General features: G+C 39.3%; 1 protein-coding gene across 1 annotated transcript in view; it reads right to left on the minus strand.

Annotated features, from left to right (window-relative positions):
- Positions 1 to 22,252, minus strand: part of ELOVL7 (ELOVL fatty acid elongase 7) — a 102,586-nt gene extending 80,334 nt beyond the window's left edge. Inside the window, exon 1 of the mRNA XM_077117240.1 lies at positions 22,157 to 22,252. The gene's annotated coding sequence lies outside the window, so the exon portion shown is untranslated. The remainder of the gene's footprint in view (positions 1 to 22,156) is intronic.

Below are 22,252 nucleotides of genomic sequence, written 5' to 3' on the forward strand. Positions count from 1 at the left end.
ATTGACCAACCTGCACCTCAGACTCCTTCTCTGTAAGAAAGAACTAGGAATATCTGCCTCATGGGCTGTTATAGGAAAGTAGATGAAATACAGAAGGAACAGGACCTCAGCTAGTCTCCAGACTATGTTTGCACTCAATAAAAATTACTTCCTGCAAAGTAACTTTGTTACCAGGTAGTAATCTTCCAAGTGCTAAAATTCTGAGATGAAAAGCAAGGAAAAATACCTGACCACCTTCAGAGAGATGTTGTTAGTTTATTAAATAGGTAATTTATTTCTGAGGTTTAGGATGGGTTGAGGATTGCAGAATGGAGACGTCTCACTTGGTACTTGTTCTCAGAGCAAAGTACAAGACATGTGTATCTGGTGCAATGAACAAGGCAGATGATGTGGAAGACAGGAAATTTAAGTTCAATTTCTAACTCATCCTAACCCAGTGGCCCTGAGCTATACTTTCCCAAATGAAAGTAAGAAGGTGCAAGTGAAAGGATGTACCTCAGAGGCTCCTCTCTGCTCTAAGAGCAAATTTCACAGAGATGTCTCGGAACATAATTCCACCATTACCTTAAAATAGGCACAACAGTTTACAAGGGAAAAAAAGAACACAAATCCTATGGATTTCCATCAAAAAAATCATATACACTGACCTACTGTTATATTTTCTTTCTCCCTCTTGAATCTTTATCAATTCATCTCTACCACAGCTACACACACTGGAACCTTTGTCCTTCAAGGTTCCAGTCATTTGAATAGTTTTCAAAGAAACCATTTTTTTTTCTTTTTCCATTGCAACTAATGGTATGTATATGTTTGAGATAAAATATTCAAGTCCTAAAGTACAAGTCTAAGTTACCATATTTTACGACACTGAAATGGGAGCACACACATCTCATTCATTCAAGCATTTAGTTCATTTATTCAGAGGGTAGTGGTGAGCCTTTTCTATAACTTCTATGTTTATAACTTTGTAAGCACTGTTTTAAAATTCTTGAAAAATAATAAGGTTTTCCATCCCTAATATGAAAAATAAATTTTTAAATGTTTGTAACAACAATAACAAAAGGCTAGGCCAGGGTGCATGGGTACTTCAGTGACAGAACGGCTGTCCACCACATGGGAGATCCAGGCTTGATTTCTGGCCATGCACTCAGAAGAGGGAAAAAAATAATAATAATAAAAATATGAAAAACAACAAAACACACCTCAACTGTAGTAGGTCTCAGTGTCAGGAGGAGATACCCCAAGATATACTGGGAGTGAACTCAGACTCAACAAAGAGAGAGAATATTTGAAAAAAAATAATAATAATAAAAATAAATTTTAAAATATAGAATAAAAAATAAGTCTATAAAATAAGAAACAAAAAATAGAGAATCAATAAAAATATATAAATAAAAAATGTATATAAAAATAATTTAAAAACAGTAGTACTGGGAGGGCCACGGTGGCTCAGCAGGCAGAGTTCTCACCTGCCATGCTGTAGACTTGGGTTTGCTTCCCAGAGCCTGCCCATGTTGAAAAAAAAAGGGGGGGGTTGTTGCTTCCTGTGAAATGGAGCTTGAAGGATATTAAAGACTGGCAGGTCCTCAAAAAGGTAAACATAGAATTACCATATGATCTGACAATTCTATCGCTAGGTAGAATTTACAAAAAATTGAAAGCAGGGATCAAACAGATATTTGCACACCAGTGTTTATAGCAGCATCATTCACAATAGCCAAAAGATAGAAACAAAAAGTGTTCACCTACAGATGAATAGATAAACAAAATGTGGTATATACATACAATGGAATATTATTCAGCCTTAAAATGAAATGAAGTTCTAATATATGCTACATGAATGAACCTTGAAAATATGGTGAGTGAAAACAGCCAGACACAAAAGGACAAATGCTATATGACTGTACTTATATGAAATACTTAGAAGAAGTAAATGCATAGAGTCAGAAAAGAAACTAGAGGTTACCAGGGGCTGGAGAGAGGGAAAATAGGGAGTTAATACTTAATGAATACAGAATTTCTATTTTAAATGATGAAAAGGTTTTGGTAATGGATGGTATTGATGACAGCACAACATTGTACATGTTATTATGCCACTGAATTGTAAAACTAAAAATAGTTAAAATGGGAAATTTTGTGTTATATGCATGTTACCAAAATTTTAAAAAACATATTATGAATAATAAAAAGAACATTGAGATGTGTAGGTTACACCATGTATATATATGTATTCTTATTTTTCAATTGAAAGCAAATGTTGTGATCAATAAAATACAAGTTAACTTAAAAATGGCAAGTGTTATATATATGTTACCACAATAAAATACATATGTTAAGGAAGGTATTTAGTTTTTTAAATGCTTCCAGAACACAATATACCAAAACTGAATGGCTTTTAAAAAGCGAATTTATTAAGTTACAAGTTTATAGTTATAAGGCCATAAAAATGTCCAAACTAAGGCATCCAGAAAAAGATACACTGACTCAAGAAAGGCTGATGCCTATCACATGAGAAGGCACGTGGCTGATGTCTGCTTGTCCTTGGTCCCTGTTCTGTTGTTCCCAGCTTCCAATGCCAGTGATTTCCTCTCTAAGCATCTGTGCACCTTCACTTAGCATCTCCAGGACACGACTCTGGGTTATGGCTTGCTTAGCATCTCATGGGAATGTCTACTTGGTTCTGTATCTCCAAAGATCCTTACCTAGGCATCTGCTCTCTCTGTCCACAATCCAAACATCTCCAAATGTTTATGTGTCTGTTGGCTCTGAAGCAACTGTGTTTTCTCCAAAATGTCTCCTCTTTTAAAGGGCTCTAGTCACTAATCAAGCCCCACCTTGAATGAGCAGAGTCATATCACCGTCTAATCAAATGGTCACACCCATAACTGGATGAATCACATCTCCAGGGAAAGAATCCAAAGTTTCCAACCTAAACAAGAGGTTGCCCCAGAAGACTGGATTAGGAAAGAAGCCATGGCTTTCCTGAGATACATGACAACTTCAAACCTGCACAGAATGTGATGCAAAACCAAATGCAAACAGAAAGGCAGAGATTCCCTTTGTCTAGAAAACACAGTTGGAAAAGAGCTCAACAAAGTTTGTCTAGCATTGCCTACAAAAGTGGTGTGAATGAAGGTTTTAAAAGATAGAGACATCTCTAGAGAGGGAAAAGAAATTAATCTTGCTCTTTTTGCATTAATTTACTAAACAATTTTCTCATCTAGACCTAGAACTCCTGAGCAGGATTCCCTATTGCACATTTGTTCAGTCTTGCCTTTGTCTATATATATATATGACCAGTTTTAAATTAATGACTTGGAATTCTAGTTAGTGAACCAGTTTCCTGGGCATGGCTGGTCTTGCATTAATTCATCAGCCTCTAAGAACGAACTCCTTCCCACCAAACACACTAAATGAGTGACTTGGTTTCCAAATCAGTTAGCTTGAAGGCTGTCCATGGAGACCCCACATAGGTCCATCTTCCAAGAGAAGCAGGCAAAATAATCCAGAAGACTTTACCTTGCTATAGTAATGATTCTGAGCAGCAAGTAGAAAATTCAGAGCTGAAGACTGCCTTCGTTTCTATCCCCTAAAATCCCCATCTCTTGAAAAGTATTACTTGGACTGCAATATAGCTTATAGTCAAGGAATTGTTGGGGAACACTGCAGGGTATGTGAACTCATAGCCCTAAATTCAAGGCACATACAGAATTTTAACTGGTGGTCTTTAAACATATGCTCACAAACTAATGTAATGAACTGAAATCAAGACTCCTATTATTTTAGACAAAAACCAGTCTACATGACTGCCTCTAACAGATATAACAGTTTGATTAATGAATTTCTTGGCTGTTTCACTCTAAATAACCCACATGAAAATACTTCTCATTCTTTAAATGCTTCTGTTCACTTCCTCCTAATGGGAATGTAAATCTATGGAAAAGACTAGCAAGATAAAAAAAAATGTGTAGCTAGAATCATATCTGGGAAAGATCTTAAGGAACTATCTAAATCTAGTTCCTAAAGTCACATAATTAAATAAACAGTAAGTATTTTATTTTTGCTTAGCAATACCCAGAGTAAAACCAGAAAAACCCAATCATTGTCAGCTCTGAGAATTTAAAATCATCTTTCATTAAAAAGTAGGGCCTAAATTCAGAACATAGGGGTAAGGAAGACTGTATCTATATTTTAGAACCACACATACTCTTTGAGACCAATGGAAGAAAGGTTTACTTGGTCTGGAACTGAAATTTTCTGTACTGCATAATCTAATTCAAACTATCTGTATAGCTCATTTGAACAACTGAAACACAGGGAGCACAGAATGAGAAAGAGGTCCTTTAATCCTGTATAGATTATTGTAATGCCTGGATACATCCTCGAGTATATGAAGCAGATAATCAAAAAGTATTGGCAAAGTCCCCTGAGGGATGGGAGAAAAATATGAAACTATTAAACCTTACCATCAGGGAATCCCGATACTCTGTTAAACTGTAGGGACACCCAAATCAATAGGCCATGCCCTCAATCATGAGGCTTACTCTTGTGAAGCTTATGTAGGTGGTGGAGAAGCTTAGACTAGTTACCTATAGGCATGCCTAAGAGTTACTTCTGGAGGACCTCTTTCATTGTTCAGATGTGGCCTCAGTCTCTCTAAGCCCAATTCTGCAAGTGAAATCATTGCCCTCCCCCTGACGTGGGACATGACATCCTGGGGTGAAAGTCTCCCTGGCCACGTGGGAGATGACTCCCAGGGATGAATCCAGATTTGGCACCATGGGATCAACAACTCCATCCTGACCAAAAGGGCGAAAAGAAGTGTAATTAATAAAGTATAAGTGGTGGAGAGAGTTCAGATAGAGTCGAGAGGTTACTCTGGAGGTTTCTGTTACGCACGCTTCAGTTAGACCTTGCTACCTATCATCACTTGCCAACCCCCAACCAGGACCACTCCAGCCAATCCTAAGCAACACCTAGGGCAATATGTAAGATTCCACAACCTTGCACTAGAGTAGCTTTCCAGAAACCTACAATCTTCAGATGGCTCCTTGGTCCAGATAAGTCCTGAAACCTAGCCTAGACTCTCCAGAACATTAGATAGTTCCATCTCCCTACCCCTTCATATTAGTGACAGACCCTTCCAATATGAAAAATTTAGAATTGCCATAGCCCAAACACCCCTAAAGAGAGGGATGGAAAGATCAAAGTTGATGGTGAAGTTATACAAAGAAGATAGGATTTAACAAATGAATATGAATGCTGAATCATTAAATTGATATCTCTTTTAATCGCCAGTATTTCAGAGTAGCTAGAAGTAAAAACCTAAAATGGTGAAATTGTAACCCATGTCAAACTCTGAAATATGTTCTACAACTAACTGTGGTGCAGTTCTTTGAAATTCATAGCTTTTTTGTATATATGTTATTTTCCACAAAAAGAGAAGGAAAATAGTCAATTGTGATGATAAAAAAATTTTTAAGCCCTCTAATATCTATATTCTGGAGCAACTAGAAGGAAAAATATGAGAGGATCGTATGGTAGCCCATGACAAACTCTGGGATTTCTCCTGTAACTACTTGTTGAAGAGTGCTTTGAAAACTATTGCTTTGTATTTCTTTGCTTTGTGCATACGTTATAGTATACAATAATAAAAAAAAAAAGTAGGGCCTACATGTTTTAAGCATTATAGGTCCCATCTCAACATCTACGTGTCTGCTGTTCTGATATTGAAAAAGATGTTTATATAGAGATACAGAAGTAGTGACCTAAATCTTGTTAAATAAAAAAATCAATAAATTTTTCCCTGCCCTTTGATTAAAAAAAAAAAAGTAGGGACTAAAAATGGTGAAAGCCTTTAGGTTTGCTAAAGCAGAGATGAAACAGCCTAGAAGTTACAGCAGTTTTTATCCCAGGTTAATTGAGTAAACATACCTGAGGCATATATGAGACTGGTGTGGGATAATACTAATTGCAATGCCAGAATTGGAGTTAGAGCTCTGCAAACCTGCCCTATGATACGAGGTATGGGCAAACTGGATCTCTATTTCCTCACCTACAAATGTGGATAGATAAAATACATCCCTCAGGGGGTGTTATTAGAATTAAATGCATGGTTAACCTAAGCACCGCATGGTCTAAGGGCTTTATGAACAGATTGGATCCATAAGCTAAAATGTACTCAAGGAGGGAGAAGACTGAGTGTTACTCAGCTGTACCCCAGCACAGCCTATAACCCTCCAGGACCAATAAATCTTCAATTCTAGACAAATAGGCCAAATTACACCATAAGAGAATTTCGAAAAAGGTTAGAACTGATCACATCAACTGGTTGAATGTAGCTCTTGAAAAACATATGTTGACAATGCTATGGCAGCTTCTCTTCTAATCATTATATTTTAAATATTTTAAAACTCAACCAATGGGTGGGCCACGGTGGCTCAGTGGCAGAGTTCTCGCCTGTCATGCGGGAGACCTGGGTTTGATACCCAGTGCCCACCCATGCAAAAAAAAAATTATATATATATATATATATATATATATATATATATATATATATATATATATATTTATATATACACACACAGAAATCTAGCATGTATTTTACATTTCTGGGGAAAAGATACATTCAGTCAATAAATGCTGTTATGAGAAATGGGTACCATTTGGAAAAAAAGAAATTGAAATCCGTATCTTTTACCGAAATAAATAATAGATGCAGCAAAAATTTAAATGTAAAAAATGAAACAAAAAATATCGGGTGGTTGGGGGAAATGGAGTAAAGGGTAATGGGATATCTATCTCTGATTAAATTTGAAACTTCCTATGCATCTATAATTATTTCAAAATAAAATATCAAAAAAAAAATTGGCAAAACATGAGATAATTACTTTATAATACTGACATGAGGAAGGCCTTCCCAACTATGATACAAAACAAAGAAGTCATAAATGTTAAAATTTATGAAAATAACCACTAAAAATTAAACATTTGCACATGTCAAAAGCCTAAGTATACCAAGTCAAGATACAAATCAAAATAAAAGCAAAACATTTGCATCTCATACCCTGTAAAATCTGTTCTAGTTTGCTAACTGCCAGAATGCAATATACCAGAAACAGAATGGCTTTTAAAAAGGGGAATTTAATAAGTTGTTAGTTTACAGTTCTAAGGCTGAGAAAATGTCCCAATTAAAACAAGTCTATAAAAATGTCTGATCTAAGGCATCCAGGGAAAGATAGGGCTTCTCTCTCAAGTGGAAAGGTGCGTGGCAAACACGGTCAGGGTTTCTCTCTCAGCTGGGAGGGCACATGGAGAACACAATGTCATCTGCTAGTTTCCTCTCCAGCTCCCCAGGAGGCATTTTCCTTCTACACTTTCTTCTCCAAAAGTTGCTGGCTGGTGGACTCTCTGCTTCATGGTTCTGCAACATTCTCTATTGTGGCTTTCTCTTGGCTCTGTCATTCTACTCTGCTCTCTCTGAATCTACAGCTTTCTCCAAAATGTTTCCTCTTTTATGGGATTCCAGTAAAGTAATCAAGACCCACCTGGAATTGGGTCTTGACAGGTCTCCACCCAATCCAGTTTAACACCCACTCTTGAGTGAGTCACATCTCCATGGAGATAATCTAATTAAAGTTTCCAACATGCAGTACTGAATAGGGATTAGAAGAAAAGGCTGCCTTTTACAAAATGGGATTAGGAATAACACGTGGCTTTTCTAGGGTACATAATCCTTTCAAAATGGCACAAATGGTAAGTGTCATGTGTCAAGTTGGCTAGTTTATGATGTCCAGTTGTTTGGTCAAGCAAGCACTGGCCTGTTCGGGGAATTCAGCTTCACCTTCTTTGGAGTTTCCAGCTTGCAGCCTGCCCTAAAGAATTCAGACTTATAATAATCCCCCATAGCTGCATAAGCCAATAGCTATAATATATCTCTTTCTCTGGAGAACCCCAAGGGGCTAATTCACTCAAAATATAAAGACTGTCTAAAAATTAATAAGAAAAATACCAACAACACTATAGAAAAAAGGGATAAAAGATATGAATAGACGGTTTATAGAAAAGGAATTACAAATAGCTCTAAAATATACAAGTTTGCTCAACAATGTGATAAATCCAAATTAAAAATAGAGTGAAATACCATTTTAACTTATCAGATTGGCAAAGATCATGAAGCTTGATAACATGCTGTGTGGGTCAAGGCTGGGCAAATGGATATCTGTTATGCATTACTGGAGGGAACATGAACTTTATGGGGTGATACAGCAATATCTATTGCAGCTACCAATGTTATATATATATATATGTATTTATATAATAGTATAAAACATTTATATACATAAATATGTTTGTGTGTGTGTATATATATATATATATATATATATATACACACACACACTTGTGTGAAAGGTGTAAGTACCACATTTTTTACTACAAAATGTTTTCATAGAAAAAGAAGTGGAAACAATCCAAATGTTCACCAATATAGGACTTGTTAATAAACTAGTAGATTCATGCCATGGAATCATATGCAGTTGTAAAAAAATGAAGTAGCTTTACCTATTCTGCAATGGAATAGCCACCAAGATGTAAATATTGCCAGGTACAAAACCAATATTTTCTTGTGTACACAGAGAATACCTCTGGAAGAATAAGAATTAAGTAACAGTGGCTATTTATCTGAAGAAAGTTTAAAAATGTAAAAAAACAATATATATTCATTAGTTTCCTAACTTTTATGGGCCCACTTAGCAGGGCGTAAACCAAGGAGTAATTGCCATAATTATACACATTTACTGAGGACTTGTTAGAGAGCTTGAAGCCACATCATACCAAAAGCATGATTCACTAAGCAGAGAAGACAACATAATTAACAGAAGATAAACCTGTCAGTAGACAGAATGGATTTAAGAAAATTTGGTGAGACCTCAATATACTGAAAATGAGCTGAGAGAAATCAGGTGCTACTATTTTTGTAGTTCACTCTCTTCCTCATTTCCCAACCTAGCAGAGATTCAAAACAAAGCAGGCATTCAAATGTTTATAAATGAGCGAATGAATGACTAGCTCAGTGGATGAACAGAAGGGATAGATGAATGCGATGGATGGACGAATAGATGGCTGGCTGGAGGAAAGTGTAGAAGCTGAAGGGCTGGGATCTGCCTCTCTTTCCATTTCCTTCCAATAATGGTCAAGATATGGTCTCTCTGTGCCTTTCTGTACAAATGGAAGGCGCTAAAATTTATACTTATTTAAGAACCACGATCACAATCCCTCCTTGTCTCTGTGGATGACTGCTGTTTGGCATGGAAAATAATGTCCCTTCCCCCTCTACCCCATCTCAAAATAGACCCATGACCTAAACTTCAGAAACTGTGACTGTTGCAAGGCAAAAAGAACTTTACAGGCATAATTAAAGTTACAGACCTAAAAATAGGGAATTATCTTGGATTATCCAAGTAAACTCAATATAATCACAAGACCCTTTAAAAGCAAAGAACTTTCTCTGGCTGGAAGAAGTCAGAGATGTGAAGGCTGACAATTGCACATGACACTGCTGGCTCTGAGGTTTAGGGGCCCATAATCAAGTACTGGAGAGAAGCCTTTAGGTGCTAATGATGGCCTCCCCCTGACCAGAAAGAAGACAGGGACCTCAGCTCTATAACTGCAAGGAACTGGATTCCACCAACATCAATGAACTTGGAAACAGATTCTACCCAGCACCTCCCGATAAGAGCTCAGCCAACAGATGCTTTGATTTTGGTCTCATGAAACACAGCAGAGAAACACTGAGCCAAGCTGCACTCCTGACCTACAGAACTGGTAGATAATAAACTGGTACTGTTTAAGCCACTGAGTTTATACTAATTTGTTGTGGCAGCAGTAGAAAAGTAATATGCTACGTTTCCATTCAGTTCAACCCTGTTTGTTGGGCCTGTTCCACAGGCTAAGCCCCTGTGCTAAGTGTAGAGGATAAAAAAAAGATGGCTATACATTCTTAAGGGCTTCACGGTTTGATGGGAAAAACAACGACATGAATGTATCAGACAATTCAATGTTGAAGGTTAGTACAAAGCACTACAGGAACACAGAGTGGGAGAGCCTAACCAATGCAGCATCCTCAGACTCTACTTCTTACTCCTCCAATCCCGCCCCTTCTAGTATACTCTCTCCCAATGAATTACACCACCAATCTTAACACAAGTCAGAAATTGCAAGTTATCCTTAGACTCCACCGACCACTCGAGACCTGTGGATGATACCACCATAGCAATATTTCTCCTAAAACTACCTTTCTCTTCCCCTCACCTCCACCACCTCCCCAAATCCCCAGCACCTACTTTCTGGCTGCTATCATCTTTTACCTACAATTACCACTATTGCAATAGTCTCTTAATTAACATTACTAACTCAAGAGCCATCCATTTTTCATAATGCCACCAGAGTCATCTTTCTAAGGATTAAATTGATCAGGCCATGCTCCACCTTGAATCCTTTAAAGATTGTGTACATTGTAAGTCTAACTCCTCGGCAACCCTTAACACCCTTTCTTGAGTCTAAGCCCTATAAAGCAAACTCTCTTTGCCTGGCTTTGGACCTAAGGCCCTAGGAAGGATCTGGGCACACAGTTGATTCTCAAAAAAAAAAAAGGAAACACTGAATGAATAACCTCACCCTCACTTGACTCTCCAGCTTCATCTCTAGCCTTATACTAGCTCCTTCCACAGCTCCTGCTATACTCAATCTCAGCAATCCCAAGCTCCTCCATCTTCCCTCTCTATGCTCAAATTTCTCCTCCTAACTAAAAACCCTTGCCCTCCTGGCTGGTGATCATATCTCGCTTTTTAAGATTCCACCATCCTCTAACAAGTTTTCTGTTCCCCTTAAGCTCAATTATCCAGGCAAACTGTCTAGATTCTTCTGAGCTTCTGATGTAAGTTGTCCCCTCTCCTGCCACAGCATTTATAGCAAATCTTCGAAATGCAATGCTACTCAAAGGTGGTCTCTGGACTGGTTCTGACGAGAAAACTGTTTATTACCTGTCTGGTACAAGGTAAATTCAGAAATAGAGTATAAGCATTTAGAAATATTTATGACAATTTCACATTGCCATAACATCCAAGTCTGAGGTATTTGTTGAACAAAGTATAGACCAGTTCAGGTGTTGCTGAATTTATGTGGTGAGTCACACGTGGTGCAAAGCATATTAATCATATGAAATAGGACACTTATTGTCTCATAACAGAGCAGAAACAATTTGCCCATCAGCACTGATAGTTTGAGGGGCACTACTCTAATGCTCTTAGATATATTTTCATCTTCCCCCACTTTGAGATGTTGCCTGCAGCCTGAGACAATACAGATGTCTAATAAATACCACTGAATAAATGAATAAAGATGTGAATGATAAGAAGGCTTCCTGGAAGATGTGAGATCTGAGCTACTTCTTAGTAAATGATAGAATTGGGCACTTTGGAGTAATAGGATGAGCAAATGCACTGCAGAAGGGGTGCAAATGAGAAACAATGGGATATGGGTCATATAAAGCTTTCAAAAGTGAACTATGCAAAGTTGGGAAATATTACGCAGAAGCTTAATATGTAATGAGAATCCTGTCGGAGCTCTACCACTCTGACATTCCCCAAGGTGACCCAGAAGCACCATGTCAGCACAGACTCTGCAAACCTTAACTCTAGGGTTCAGCTTGGTGATATGCAGTGGTGGTAGACATAAAATCAAGAAATATTTATGAGGCAATACAGGAAGGGCTTGGTGATTCACTGCAACAGGATAAAGGGATTAAATAGCATTACATCAGCGTTTCAGGTTCGGTTTGGGTAACTATAAGGATTGTGGTGTGGCTAGATGAGATAAGGGACACAGAAAAAGGAACAGGCTTGGGGACAGAAGATAAATTTAATTCAGGTATGATGAGTATTTGGGACATTCAGGTGGAGATATCCAGCAGGCAACAGGAAGAAAGGTTAAGGCTAGAGATACAGATTTTGGAAGCATTCGTATGTTGATGGTGATTTAAACCACAACAACGGATGAGTGAGAAGAACAGTGATCTAAGATTAAACCCTTGAATTGAAACCCTAGATATTCCATCATTTAAGGGGCAGGATGAGGGAGGGAAACTCACAAAGAAGATTAAAAAGGAAGATTCAAAAAGACAGGAGAACTGAGTGCACGCAGTTCTGGAAAAATTCTAAAGATGGACAGAGGGATCAACACAGACAAATACAACAGAGAGGTCCAATGTGATAGGCGTGAACAGTCTCCGATGAATTGATCCAACCTGTAAGTCCCTGTGACCAAAGGAGCGGTAAATATAAGGTAGATGCCAAAATGTATCAGCAGACATTGGTTGTAAAGGCTAGAAGAAAAGAGAGAGATGCAGAATGAAAGTTTAACATTTCTAGGATGGTAAAACCTGGAGTATTTTTATAGTAAGAGGAAGAAGTACTAGAGAGAAACCAATGATCCACAAGAAGAAACAACTAATGAAGATCCAGAGGAGAAAATGGGAGGGGATGGAAACAGAGGAGGGCCCTTCCTCCCCTGGAACAGGGATGATCCCTTATCCTTCAAGATGAAAAGGGAGAAAGGAGAGTATAATGTAGATGAGTTTATAAGGGGAGAGAAGGTCTTCCCTAGTATCCATTCTGGAATAGGGCTCTTCTCATGTTCTGGAATATCTCCTTATTGCTTCACGGCAGCACTTACCATTAGGTTTGCCTAATTTACCTCTATGCCTTACATGTGTATGGCCTAATTTGCCTAATTTACCCCATCTGTATGTGACACCAGACTGTGAGATTCGGGAAGGTTTAAGGACTGCATCTGTTCTGTTCACTCTATGCCATGTGCCTAGCACAGTGCCTGGCACAAACTAGGCAATAATTGAACGGCTGGTCAATTAAATGGGTACAAAAAAATTAAAAAGAAGTCACCAAAAAAGTGTCAATTTTTTCTAGCAAAGTTGGAGATGAGCACAACTGTTGAGGGTTTGCAGATTGGGATTGGGTAGGGAATTTTAGGAGAGTAGCTACTGTATGGGGTAGCTTTAGATGGAGGCAGAAAATGGAAATCCTTCAACGGCAAGGACAAGTTTAAAAAAAAAACAAAAAAACAGAGGCCATGGTTTGAAGGTGGGATATCATAGCTAATTATTCTTTCTTGGCACATTTGCAGGTGATAAGGTCAAGAGACTGGCTATGAAAGCAAGTGGTTGTAGTGCTATGTCTATTTTACCACAGTTGAATCAGGCAAGAGGCTTAAAGGCTACTGCACTCTCTGAAAGGACTTTGAAGTCTCCCAGAGTACCATTAAGAGAGGCTCTGACTCAGATGTCAAAGCTCACAACGAACGCACATGAGATTGAAACAGAATGACAAAACGGATTAAGAAGGAGCAAAGCCCCAGAGTGAGACATTCAAAAAAGGACAGTTTTCTCTAACTGCCCTAAGAAAATGAAAAAGTAGCAGTTTGATTTGAATTTGACAATGGCGACATTAGGGAATTCTGGCTAGGCCTTCCAGACGTGTTCTACCTTTGAATATAAGAGAACACCTCTATTTCTCTCACCTGTACATCAAATCTATCAGCAAATCACGACAACTCTATCTTCTAATAATATTTCAGAATCCAGTCCCTTCTCATCCTGGTGGTTGGTTCAAGCCACCATCCTCTCTTATTTAGATTATTTCAAGAGCCCCTCAGCTAGTTTCTCTACTTTCACCTTTGTCCTTCTTCAGTGTAGTCTTCACTTAGCACCAAAATGATCCTTTAAAAAATAACCAAAATCATGCCATTTCTCTGCTTAAAATAGGCCAATGCTTTCCCACCTCACAGTAAAAGTCAAAGTTTTTCTCAGGGAAAGTCTAGTTACCTTCTTAGATAGGAGACAAATTAATTTTATCCCTAAGGTATGTAAAATACAATATATTGAGATAAATATTAGTTATTGCTAAAACAGAATTACGTAAATATTTTTAAGTTAAATAATTTTTATATGATGGAAAGGATACGAGAAATAACAACTCAGAAAAACTCACATTTCCTCTCCCTCTCTATTTGGATAAGATAAATGTAGTTTAGTTCAACAATGTCTTTGTGTGCATGGCCCCCTAGCGCCAGCTACGGTCTTCTCAAAAACAGCAAGGATAGTTCAACATCAACAAACAGAAACTGCAGATGATGCAAGATGAAAACAGTGGTCAGAGTGAATATTTACAAATGCCTTTCTTTCTAGGTAAACAAAGAAAAATATTTTCTTTTGAGTCAGTTTTAGAATTTCCCTTCTGATTGGAGGGAGGTGGACGGTGAGAGGGGACAGGAGGGTGGCTAGAAATCATAATTGCTGTGGGAAATCATAATTACCCACCACCATGAGTTTTAGCCATCTGACCTGTGAAATATCTTAATAATTTCTAAACCTTTAAATGTCCCATCATAAAGGGTTACCCAGAAAAGGTAGTGACCTTTGTTAAAAGTCTCACATTCTACAAATGAATGTGTAATTTGGTCACTTGATCAGTAATAATTAAGAAGATAATGATCAATAAAGAAATTCCCAGAAACACTGCCCTAATATTGTGTCCCAAAGACCAATTTTGGCAACCACAATCCATCCACATTTCCAGGTTCCAAACCTTGCAGCAACTGCATCTCGGTCTCCTATCCTTCCCTCACATGCAGACCATTCCCTGCCTGACCTTTCCTTCATTTCTCCACTGTCCTCATTCCTCATTCCTCTCTGTCTACACAGGCACACCTCTCTCCGAGTTCTGTGCTGGCTCAAAGGAGAATCCTTCCCTATTTCACATGCCTAGTTTATCTCATAGTCCTAAAACGTGGTCCTAAACAGTTAGGTCCACCTGATTGCCCCTCAAACAGAGAAACAAGTCTCTTTGCTTTGGTGAGAAGATGAGTTTATTGACGATGCATCAACAAGAAACTGGAGGAAAAAGAATCTTTGAAAGACCAGTTCGAAGTGAGAAAGCTGATTTGAGCTTTTATACTCCAAACTGACAAAGAAGTGGCAAAGGCCCAGAAGAAAGAAAAAAAAAAAAAAGAGAAGAAAAGAAAACTAAGTAAAAATAACAGGATTCATTAAAACGGAGTAATGGTCACTTGCTTCATTTTGTTTGTTCAGCATATCCTGATATCTTTGCAAGCCCTTCTCTCTTTGTTGACCAAGTTTTAAATTTTGCCCTTCAAAGGAAGGAAGGTGCTGATTTTAGTCTGTATGGATTTCATTCTGCTCTAGGTGTCATCTTATTCCTGCAAACAGAGCTAGAAGGTCTCATTAATCTAACAAGGAACAAAAAGTAATCTGTTAGATCAACAGCAAGCTATTCTAACAAGGGTTTTTTGTTTTGTTTTGTTCTTTGTTTTTTTAGGTTTAAATGAATCAAGTCTGCTTGAGTGAACTGTTAAACATTTTCTAATTACCAAAAACTATACCAAGCATTTTCCAGCTAAAGGACTGTATTGAGCATTTTCCCCACAATCCAGCTATCAGTTCTTTGCCACCAAGAGTGCAATAGCCAGCAACTTGAATTGCCAAGCACAAAGGTAACACTCTGACCAGGTCCTTTCTTTTTTCAGGTCCCTACAGTAATTTGCAATGAAGTTTCAAGCCAAGATGGAATTCCTGACCATGGGCTTCAGTTCTGGACTCCTTCACTCCCATCCTCATCTTTCACTGTGATTTTATGGACTCTCATATGTTTAGTCTCTCAGCCAAGTAAACATTCTTGCTATTTCGTGTCCCCTCAGTTACACCCTCACAATAATTGTTTAATAGGAATAACTTATCCAGAGACTGTTGCATCTTTTTCTTTAAAAATTATTATATACCTTTGGGCATGGAAATTGTTTCTACTATTGAAACTGACCCTTAGAATAAATGGACTTGCCCTGCTTTATTAATTTAATAGAGTATATGCCTAGCACTGTCTCATTTTTGTTCCACTTCAGGTCTTTATAGTGTTAGGAAACTTTATTAAATGTATCATAGTCTGGACTGTGTTGGAACATTTTAAACCACTGTCTTTTTACATACCCAGTTCACACTTTTTCCCTAATCTAACACCAAAAATGTATGAGGGATTTTTTATAATTCATGTGGTATTGGTGAACACTGCATTTTAAATTTAACATTGAGAATAAAGGAATAGCAAAATTATTAAAATAGAAGCTGTTAAATTTTTAATATATTCATATTTACCTACACAAGAGTAATACAGCTAAATAAGTATCTATTACTTTTACCTTTTCTTGTGACTGTTTTGACAGTTTAGTTAAAATGCATTATCAACCCTTATTAGCCAAAAATCTCTATACTTGTGCCCTTTTAGTCATTACTTGCTTTATGTTTCTTTTTATTTTCATGCCAACTGACTAGATATTTGATTATATTAATGGATCACTTTTAAATTTTTAGGTAAAACATGCTGTGGTTCTTTTTTTAAAACTACCTTTTGGTGAAATATTGAAATATTTATAAATGAAATAAGATTGGGAAAGTGTTGGCATGAATGTACATCCAGTTAATTATATTATTCTCTATAATATACTATACGTAATTTATAATTACATACTATATTGTAATTTATACTATACTAAACTATACTATAATGTAATTTATAATTATAAATGTTTGGAAATACATGTAAAATTAATTTTTAAAACAGAAAGAAATAAAATTCCCATGCTGAAAATGCTATCTTAAAAGCTTAAAAACATATACTAGGAGATGGTTCTTACTCCTTATCTCAGTATTTCCCAAATTTTCTCCCAAGAAAAACTTCAACAATACCTTTTTATAAAGTGCCTAAATAAAAGGCTATAAAGCAATTTACCAAAATGTTGGCAATGATGATTTCTCATTGATGGGATTATGGGTGATTTTTGCTTTCTTTTTTGTTGTAAATTTTCCATATTCCTAAAGCCAGTCTATATGATTGTTATAACCAGAAAGTAATCTGATTTTTCTGATTACATTGAAGGTTGATTTCCATGTCAAGCATAGAAAATTTGTCTATATCATATATATCCTTATCTTTTTCTATATTTACCATGAAAAATATTAAGGAAGAACATAAGTTGTGCACAAGCTAGGTTGACAGCAGGATGGAAAGAGTATGTTTTAACTGTCATTGGGTTTGTTGAAAGACATGCAAAAGGAGATAATTCCGGAAAAACAGAAAGGCTGGTAGGTTCTCGTCTCATTTTGGCAAGGGAGTTGATTGACTTATGCAACTGACTGGCTTATGCAACTGAGGGCTCATAATGAACCCTCTCAAAGCAGATGGTCCAGACGAGTCAGGTGTTCCTGCAATTGGGCTATGCAATATCTCACACTCTTTTCATTTTAAGATTGGCTTGAGCAGGGTTCGTGCTTAGCTACTGATATACAGATTCATTTTTGTTGCCTTTTGGTTTTCTTTTTTGATGAGAATGAGGTAGAAAAGTAGAGTTTCACTTCATCCTTGAATGAGAAGAAACAATTAATGTGTCTGACTCTTCCACCCCCAGTATCCTTCTCTTATCATCCCCCTTCCCAGTTATCATTTCATTCTGGTCAGAACGCAAGTGCCCACACTCTATTAAGATATTACCCAAATCAATTTACAGATTCAATGCAATCCTAATAAAAATTCTAACAGTCTACTTTGCAGAATTAGAAAAGCCAATTATCAAATTTACTTGGAAGGGTAAGGGGTCCAAATAGCCAAAATGATCTTGAAAAGGAAGACATGGTTGGAGGACTCATAGTTCCCCACTTTAAAGCATATTACAAAGCAACAGTAGTCAAAACAGAACGGTATTGGCATGAGGATAGATAAACTAACCAATGGAATTGAATTGAGAGTTTGGAAATAGACCCTCACATCCATGGCCAATTAGCTTTTTTAACATTTTTTATTGTAAAGTATAACATATATGCAAAGCAAAGAAAGAAAAAGCAGTAATTTTCAAAGCATACTTCAGTAAGTGTTTGCAGAACAGATGCCAGAGTTTGTCCTGTGGTACCGTTCCATATCTCAGATGTTTCCTTCTAGCTACTCCAGAACACTAGAGGCTAGAAGGAATATTAATATAGTGGTTCAGCATCATACTCACTTGTTAAAACCTATTTTCTCTATTATACCTCCTCTTTCTCCTCTGATCCCTCTCCCAATCTATAGGGATCTTAAGGCAATGCCCATTCTAGTTTTTCATGTTGAGAAGGGTAACGACCACTGAAGGATAGGGGGTGTAATCAACTGATAATCTTGGACAGGCTGGCCCCTCGGGGTATCAGTATTCATCTGACCTACAAACCCTCTGGGAATTATAGATTTCAGAAAAGCAAACTTAGAGCATGAAATCTTTGTAGAGTCTCAGTTCTAGTTCTAGATGTTATTAAGAGTCAGGAGGAAAACAAACAGTCAACAGGAGTGATGTTGGTTGGGGTTTAACAAACGTTGGTTGGGGTTTAACAAACCATGACAATTAGTACCATCTAGCTGAACCTTGTACAAGAGTCGCCTCCAGAATAGTCTCTTGATTCTATTTGATCTCTCCTGATGCCTTATTTTATTACACTTCTTTCCCCCCTTTAGGTCTAGAAGGTGTTGTTGATCCCACAATGCCAGGGCCAGACTCATACCCGTAAGTCATGCGCCATGTTGTCAGGAAGATTTTCACCCCTGAATGTCATATCCCACATGGGGGGGGGGCGGGCGGGGAGTAATGATTTTCCTCAGAGTTGGGATTAAAGCAAGAGATGGTCAATGAACTTTTTACAAGGCTGCCAAGTCCACCCAGCTGGGACAGGATAGTTTTTTCAATGGTGCTGAGAGAACTGGATATTCATATCTAAAAGAATGGAAGAGGACCCTCCATCTCACACCTTATATAAAAATTAAGTAGAAATGGATCAAGACCTAAATATAAGAGACAAGACCGTACCATTCCTAGAAGAAAATACAGGGAAACATCTTTAAGATCTAGTGATAGGCAGTAGTTTCCTAGACCTATACTCAAAACACAAGCACCAGAAGAAAAAACATAAATGGGATTCCTCAAAATTAAAAACGGGCGGGCCATGGTGGCTCAGCAGGCAAGAATGCTTGCCTGCCATGCCAGAGGACCCAGGTTCGATTCCTGGTGCCTGCCCATGCAAAAAAATAAAATAAAATAAAATAAAAAACTTCTGTGCTTCAGAGGGCTTTGCCAAGAACGTGGAAAGGCAGCCTAGGCAATGTGAGAAAATATTTGAAAACTACATATCCAGTAAGGGCTTAATATTCAGAGTATATAAAGAAATCCTACAACTCAAAAATAAAAAAAGAAACAACCCAATACAAAAATGGGCAAAAGACCTGGATATCTGTTTCTCCAGATGGACTGGGTTAAGAGTAAGGGATGGAGAGTTAATGCTTAAACTGTACCGAATTTCTATTTGGGTTCATTGTAAAGATTCGGTAATGGATGGTGCTGATGATAGCATAAGCATTGTGAATGTAATTAACAGCACTGAATTACACATGTGAACACAAAATTTTAGGTCATATGTTACTAGAATTAAAATTCAAAGAAAAAACACAGGACTGTGCAAAACAATAAATCCTAGTGTAAATGATAGGCTACAGTTAATGGTACAATTATAAAAATGTTATTTCATGAATTATAACAAATGTAACACACTAATGCAAGGTGTGAATAATATGCTGGTTTATGGGAACGTTGTATTGTATCTATTTTTTTTGGGGGGGTACATGGTCTGGGAATTGAAACCGGGTCTCCCACCTGAAAGGCAGGCATTCTAACCACTAAACTACCGGATATTGTATCTATTTTATGTATGGTATTTCTTCAAACCTACGACTTCTCTAGCAAAACATACAAATCAACCTGATCTCTGGAATCTTCATTCACATTGCATCATCTTCTATAAATATTTATCAGGCAGGCACTAGTATAATGCCTGAAGGTTTAATGCCCTAAATTCTTTGTATTCATTTTTGTGGAAAGCAAACATGTTATCAGGGAAGATAATCAACAGTAGAAAACAGTAAAAAATACGATAAGTGATAAGTGAACGGTCAGATATGGGGAGGAAGAAGGCTGGTGAAGAGAGGACTCGGGAGATGTGTGAGGCTGATGAAGATTAAAAGGAAGAGAACCTAAAGGTCTAGGAGAGAGTCTATGATTGAGACCAGGGTGATGAGAGACCAGATCACTGAGTTTTGAGACAGTGGTCAGGATGATGATGGCACTCCCCAAACAAGTGGTACTCACTAGAGATGATTTGAGGGAAAGCAGGGCAAGTCCAAACGGAATACAGTAATGTGCACTGACAGATGCTACACCGAAACTGTAGAAGATACATGGAAATTACAAAATCTCAAACTGGATAAGGAGAGGTAACAGCTAAAATAACAATGTACTAAGAGACCTTAAAAAAAGGTAACAATGTACTAAGAGACCTTAAAAAAAAAAGTCTAAATAGGACAGTACAGAGCCACACAAGATGGGAAGAGAGAAGAGGGGCGTGGGATTGAGAGATGTGTCCATGATGCTTCAAATGGCCCTGGGCTTAAGGAAAACAAGGTCTAAGAAAAAGAACTTTGGGAGAGTATACAGTAGTCAGGACACCCAGTACTGCAGCCAGAGCCCCTAGGTTGGAATTTCCCTGGGGTGTAGGGCTTGGGCAAGTTACTTAATCTCTCTGGCCTCAGTTCTCTCATCTGTAAAATGAGGATGGTATTATCATTTACCTCACAGGATCATTGTAAGCATTAAAAAGAATTAATACAAGTACTTAGTGCCAGGCACATAAGCACTGGATTAATGTCTGCCACTGGGGAAAAACACTTCTGACTCTTCGATGACCTTGGAAAGAACAAGTTTTGGCCAGTAGTAGAAGCAGAACTACAAAGAAAAGAAAGTAATAAGCAAAAGAGCAGTAAGAAGGCTGGTTTGGGGGTAGGGGTGGGCGCCACAAAATATCCGAGCATCGGGTAAGCAGTAAAGGTGATAGGAAGAGCAATCTGAGCACACAGGGTTAGGCAGAATGCTTTCCAGGGGGGTTTCTTAGCAAGTGGGGGGGGGGGGGGGGCAAGGCCAGCGGCAGGGAACTCTGCTTGCTAAGACTGTTCTTCAGTTGGCGTGGGACTTGCTTTCCCAAACACACAGGGCGCTGGGCAAGGGGAGAGACCGATCCTTCTCGTCCGAGTTCCCCTGGGAGCCCGAAAGAGCGCTCCCTCGGCATCCGGCAAGTTTGAATCAGCGCTGACTGACGAGGGTTTTGGAAAAGGCTCATTTCCCAAAGAAAGATCCCTTGGAGGATAAAACAACAGGCGTTCCTATTTCCGTCTCCGGCAAGACCTGTTCTACGGCCAAGCACTCATCACTCGCTTCCCCTGGCAGCAGCAGACAGCAGCGCAGGATGCGGCTCAGGAAGCCAAAGGGACGGCGCCCGGCTCCCAGAGCAGCGCCCCGAGTTCACTCCGGCCGCAAGGACGCGAGCACGCCCGAGGGGGAGGGAGCCACGAGAAAGGGGCCCGGGAATTCTGCGGGACTGCCTAGCGTAGCCAGATCCCGGGAATGGGAACGTGACCTCGGCAGCCGAGGTCGAGGACGTCCTTCCCTCTCCTTGTCCCAGCCGGCCGGCACCTCTGCGCCCCTCCCTGCGTCGGGAACAGGAGGGTCCGCGTCGCGCGGGAGCGCTCGGAGGCGGCTCGGGTTCCCGGGGCCGGCGGAGACCCGCAGTCTTGGGCTCCGCGGCGCGCTCGCCGGGGCCCGGACTTTCCCTCTGGGATGCTCGGGGCGAGCGTGGGGGGCCGAGGTTACCAGGGAAGGCGCAGGGGAGGGAGGCGTCCCCGCGCTCCAGTGGGGAAAGGCCTACGCCCTCCCCACGCGCCAGCCGCGGTCCGAGAACTTGCAAAGCGCCTCGCCAGCAGCACGCGAGGGCCTGGCCATTCTCCCCGAGTCTCCTTCCCCGGGATTCCACACACCCCGCGCGCCGCACCCAAGTTCCTCCATCGGGCGCCTCCCGCCCCCCCACAGGGCCTCCCATCCCTTCCCCTCCTCTTATCCTCAGCGCCCGGGAAAAGTTTGGCCTCAGCTCGCCGGCCCGGAGCCCCCCACTCACCCCGCCTGGGAGCGGAGCCGAAGGCACCCGGCGCGCACCGGAGCGAGGGCGGCGGCGGCGCGAGCGCGGAGCTCCTCACAGCGGCCTCTGCCGCCC

This window comes from Tamandua tetradactyla, chromosome 9, assembly GCF_023851605.1.
Source record: "Tamandua tetradactyla isolate mTamTet1 chromosome 9, mTamTet1.pri, whole genome shotgun sequence".
Lineage (NCBI taxonomy): Eukaryota > Metazoa > Chordata > Mammalia > Pilosa > Myrmecophagidae > Tamandua > Tamandua tetradactyla.